Here is a 6,043-nt window from a genome sequence, read left to right on the forward strand (position 1 = left end):
ACCACAAAAGCCTCTTTCTCCCAAACAGCCCATCTCCTCTCTGTTCCCAAAAGCTTTCGTGACGTATAGGCGCAGGGCTGCAGATCTCCCTTAAGATTTTTTTGTAGGAGGACTGTGCCCACCGTAACCTCACTGGTATTAGCTTGGATGATGAAGGATTCCTCAGGATTAGGGTGTTTAAGAACTGGTTCTGCTGCAAATAATCTTTTCACCATGGTATTTGTAAGTGTTATAAATAAGTATTGGGCTATACAGTCGGGAAGAAGAAAGGATCAAAAGAGGCCTGCCTTTTCATGGCATCATCCCAATTGCTTAGAGCAGTGATGGCGAACCTTGTAGAGACCGAGTGCCCAAACTTCAATCAAAAACCTACTTATGTATTATAATAATAATAATAGTAAAGTTGGAAGGGACCTTGGAAGTCATCGAGTCCAACCCCCTGCTCAGGCAGGAACCCTACACCATTTCAGACAAATGGCTGTCCAGTCTATTTTTAAAAACTTCCAGGGTTGGAGCATTCACCGCTTCTGGAGGCAGATTGTTCCACTGGTTAATTGTTCTAACTGGCAGGAAGTTTCTCCTTAGTTCTAGGTTGCTTCTCTCCTTGATCAGTTTCCATCCGTTGCTTCTTGTCCTGCCTTCAGGCACCTTGGAGAATAGCTTGACTCCCTCTTCTTTGTGGCAGCCCCAGCCCTTATTTGTGAGGAAATTTCCCTTTTTAACTTAACCGGAGATAATTTTGGACTTTATTGAAAGGGAAACAGCTTTGCAATGTTTTATGTACTCCAGAAGAAACTTTTCCAGATCCTACTGGTCAAAAGTTTCTTTCTTCCTCACAGTTTTATTCTAGTTTAATAAATCCAATGAAATGAAAAATTAATATATATTTTACAATAAAGTTCACTAAAATTTAGTATTTGTGGATATTTTAAAATCAAGCATTTATGAAGAATGGAGGAATGCATGTTAATTCCACTATGAGGAGGAAAACACTGGTTGTCACTCAATGCTTAAATCTTTTCTCAATTTCATTCCTCCAGACTTTGTTAAGTAGAAAGCTACTTTATAAATCAGAAGACAAAGGGAGAAACTGAATGAAGCATCTGCCTGCAATTGTATCTCCTCCAACCATTTGGAAGTGATCAGAGATTTCATATTTGCCTACATGAAGCCGAGAGACGACTTGGCTGATGTTCATGTCTACCTCCATCTTACATGGATGGTGAGTCCTAACATATTTTCTTTGGCATTTCTTCTTTTTCTGTTTAGTCTCTGCCTCAGTCTAAATGTGTGGAAAAATGCCATCCTGGATTTGTCAAGCAGGCTCGAGAAGGAGAGCCAGTTTGCTGCTACGACTGCATTCCTTGTCCAGAGGGGACCATCTCCACTCAGGAAGGTGGGTGACATCACAGGGAAACTTTGATCAATATGCATGTTAAAGACACATGTAAATTTGATTGTTTAGTTTTTAATTTTCATGGTGTCCAATTTCTTCCCTAAATGTGATTTATAAGAAAAATATCTTGAAGGATGAGGTAAGAATAAGGATGTTGTGATCTCTCTTTTATTTCCCAGTTTGGATGTTTCCATCCATATTTATCTTTCTTAGAAATATCTGTATTCTTTGTAACTTGAGAAATGATTTTAGATCAATGGGTTTTGTTTACCTAAACCAACTTTACATTACAGGCTGATAGATGCATCGATCAATCGTTCATTTGATCAGTTAATCTTTAGTAAGATCATATATCCTTATAAGCTGAAATATTTAATTGGGAGGAACAATAGAGGGAGAGATGTTGGGTTAAAGGAACAATGAAAACGAAACAGAGGATTCAGTACAAAATCATTAACTAAATATTTCCTTTCCACCTTTTCTTATCTTTCCAATTTTCTTTCTTGTTAAATACTGTAGTGAGACATAACACCACCACCCCAAAAAAAAGGAATATAGTCATGGTCCTAAAAGGAAAAAAATTCTAACATGCAGTGTTGTGATTAAAATGAACAGAAAGAAGGGGGAAACAGAGAACTAATAAAAGACCAATTTACTAAATATCCTTTGATTTCAATGTTGAATTCATTCCCTTTAAAATTGTTGCCAAATCGAGAGAATATGGAAAGATATTGCTTTATCTTCTCATTTTTACAGGGTAAAAAGACTTTACAGATAAGACACTCAGTTCCTGTTGTTGAATTTATTTATGAATTAATCTTCCTTAAGATGTTTTTTCAAATTTATTTATCAAGTTTATATAGCTATTTCACACAAAGTGACTCTTGGTGGAATACAATCAAACCAATTCTAAAAATTAAAATATTGAGGTATAAATGCTAAGAAAGCGAGAGAGGAGTACATCAAGATGCTACCTACCATACAACCAGCACATGGGGCCCTGTTACCAAGGGAATCACATTTTAAGGAATTTCTAGAAGGCCTAATAGTTAGGAGACACTCTCAATTTCAGGATAGTCAATGGGTTTTTGTTTTTTGTTTTTTTGTGAAGGGGGATGTTACAACCTGTCCTGAAATAGTCAGTGTTGCAACCCTTCTCAAGTGGTTCTCCACGGATCCAACCATGTTAGACAACTTTTATCCACTGTCCAGTATTTTTGGAGCAGTGTATTGAGAGCATGGTTGGTGGGTCAATCATCAGTAACTGAGTTTAAATATTTTTGGGATAAACAATAGGTCTTTTTCTGCCATCAATTTTCTGTTTCTATCTTTTTATCCCATACTCATAGGGTTGCTCTTGAAAACCACCTGGAATTTATAAAATGGTCCAGAATGCAAAGGCATGCACAGTGTTGATTTTCCGTGTGTTCTTCCCAGGGCTTTTTTTCTCGGAGAAAAGGTGGCGGAACTCAAACCTGGCCACGCCCTCATCAAACCCTAGGACCGCCCCTTTAGAGAACAGGAATGCAAGTAAAATTTGGGAGGGGCTATTTCCGGTGTGGGAGGGGCTATTTCCGGTGCGGCCGGCCCGGAAAAAGGTGCCGGAACGCAGTTCCGCCGCGTTCCGGCTGAAAAAAAGCCCTGGTTCTTCCATAGAATATCCCTGCTATGCAGGCTCCACAGAATCCCAGTTTCTTTCCAAGTGTAATTAAATTCACATTTAGAACCCTCCATGAGACAGAAACAGGGTATCTGCAGGGTTTCCTCTCCTTGAGGATAACTCCTTGTCCCACCAGAGCAGATAAAATTGGCATGCAAACAATCTATTCCCTAAAACATTCCCACTTTATGGATCTTCTTTTAATTTTATATTTTTGTTGTTGTTCTTTTTATAGTGTGTATTGGGGATTTTTTGTTGTTATAGTTTAAGTATATTCCATTTACTGAGACTTTTCTGTCTCTCTATATCAGCGGTTCTCAACCTGTGGGTCGCGACCCCATTTGGGGTCGAACGACCATTTCACGCGGGTCGCCAAACAACGCAGTCCGCCATTTTTCCCCCCTTTTCCTTAGCTGTGCTACTCCCTCTTATTCTATTGGCTTTTGAAAGCCAATAGAATAGACTCTATTCAAGAGACTCTATTCTATTGGCGTTCGAAAGCCAATAGAATAGACTCTCTTAAATAGAGTCTAATTCTATTGGCTTTCGAAAGCCAATAGGAATTGTCCAGGCTGTCTCTGCCCTGCTGAGCCCGCCAAAAGCCCCCTTCTGCAAACGGTGCTGCAAGTTGTCTGCAGCTAAGGTGAGCTTTCTGGACATTTCCACCCCTCCCTGCTGAGCAACTACTAAATGTAAGTTAAAGAGGGCCAGGTGTGGGAGGTGGGAGGCCAGCGGGCGCAGGGAGGGTTGCTGGCGCGCATGAGGCCCAGCGGGTGCCTTACCTCCCTTGGGCTGGGCCAGCTGGTAGCCTAGCCGGTGGTCGCCCTGCGCCCTCGCTGCCGCGTGCTATGGCCACCCAGGAGCGCCTGGGTCTGCCTGCCGCCACAGCGAATGTGCAGTGGCCAAGGTAAGGCTAGCGGAGCAGTGGCGGGTGCAGGGAGGGTTGCTGGTGCGTGTGGGGCCCGGCGGGTGCCTTACCTCCCTTGGGCTGGGCCAGCTGGTGGCCCAGCCAGTGGTCAGCCTGTGCCATCGCTGCCGCTTGCCAGCTATGCCTCAGCCAGTGCAGGGGGCAGCACCACGCATGCGCGGTGCTCCAGGGCCGAGGCGGTTGCTGGGCGACAGCCTGCATCCACCCTCGGCCTGCCCAGCGTGCGCTCCAGCCGCAGGAGAGGAGGCGGAGCGTGCGCGTCTCCTGCTGCCCCGCCCGCAGGGAAATACAGGTAGTCCTAGACATACGACCACATGGTTCGGGGTCACGGCATTAGGAAGGTTGAGAACCACTGCTCTATATCACATCTTATCCAAAGTTTTTTTTAAAATTTTAAAGACTATTAAAGAAATATTACTTTCTTTTCTCAGATACCAAAAAATGCACCAAGTGTCCAGATGATCAATATCCAACTGAGAACCGAGTCCAGTGTATCCCCAAAAGAATAACCTTCCTGTCCTATGAAGAACATCTCAGCATCATCCTCATCTCCTTTGCTCTACTCTTGTTCCTGATCACAGGCTTTGTTTTATTCATATTTATTAAATACCTTGAAACTCCTATTGTCAAAGCCAACAACCGGGACCTCTCCTACATCCTCCTGGTCTCCCTTCTGCTTTGCTTCTTATCCTCCTTGTTCTTCATTGGCCGACCAAGGAAAGTCACCTGCCTTCTCCGACAAACAGTGTTCAGCATTGTCTTCTCAGTAGCCGTGTCGTCTGTGTTGGCTAAAACAATCACAGTAGTGCTGGCATTCCTAGCTTCAAAACCAGGCAATAAAGTGACAAGATGGTTGGGGAAGAGCTTGGCCAACTCCATCGTCCTTTGTTGTTCTGCGGTCCAAATTCTCATCTGTGCCATGTGGTTGGGAGTTTCTCCCCCATTTTCTGACTCTGATCTGCACTCCCAGCCTGAAGAGATTATCCTTCAATGGAACGAAGGCTCTGTCACCATGTTTTATGTTGTTCTTGGCTACATGGGCTTTCTTGCTGCAATTTGCTTCACTGTGGCTTTCCTGGCCAGGAACTTGCCTGGAGCTTTCAATGAAGCCAAGCTGATCACCTTCAGCATGCTGGTCTTCTGCAGTGTCTGGGTTTCCTTCCTCCCCACCTATCTGAGCAGTAAAGGAAAATACATGGTGGCCGTGCAGGTCTTCTCCATCTTGGCCTCCGGTGCTGGACTATTGAGCTGCATCTTCTTTCCCAAGTGCTACATTATCATCCTGAGACCAGATCTAAACACTAAGGAACATCTAATGGCAAAAGCAGGGGAATGATTGTGAAATTGTTTCTTAGACTGGTAACTTCTAATTATCCATTATTATTGGTTATATATTCTTCCTTTGGATTTGCTTGACAACTGAAGGAAATAAATATGTGAAGTTTGTTATTTAAATGAAAATTCAATCATCAAATACATTAATAATAAACAAACAAACAAATAAATAAATATTATGTTTTTAAACTATTGGTTTTCCTCCTTTTCCTCAGCACACATGTCAACCAATATTTGGCTTAAGCAACTCTTCAAGATAAGAGATATATGAGTCATTTCCTGGGCTTTATAGTGGTGTAAGCTTGGCAGGTATCTTCAAAAATTATTAGTGAGGTCTGAATCTCATCTTTCATGGTTCTTTATTAATTGGTGAGTGATGGTGAACCTTTTAGGGACCGAGTGCCCAAACTGCAACCCCAAACCCACTTATGCATCGTCGGGTGCCAGGTGGATGTGGCCCATTGGGTGGGTGTGGCTGCAGTGGTTACAGCATATTGGGTGGGACTAAAAAGTTCAATCAATGAATTCCAACTTTGCAAGATCTTTTTTCCCCACAAGAAATTGAAATTGACTGATTCATTGAACCTCTTTTTTTTTGTACACGGTGGCAGAGGTCTAAAGTGAAAAGGGTTTATAAAACCCAGCTGAAGGCCTAGGACTGGATAGATGGTGCACGTGCCCACAGAGAGGGCTCTGAGTGCTACCTCTGGCACCCATGCCATAG

The sequence above is a fragment of the Protobothrops mucrosquamatus genome, unplaced genomic scaffold (assembly GCF_001527695.2).
Source record: "Protobothrops mucrosquamatus isolate PMUCROS unplaced genomic scaffold, P.Mucros_1.0 scaffold5247, whole genome shotgun sequence".
Lineage (NCBI taxonomy): Eukaryota > Metazoa > Chordata > Lepidosauria > Squamata > Viperidae > Protobothrops > Protobothrops mucrosquamatus.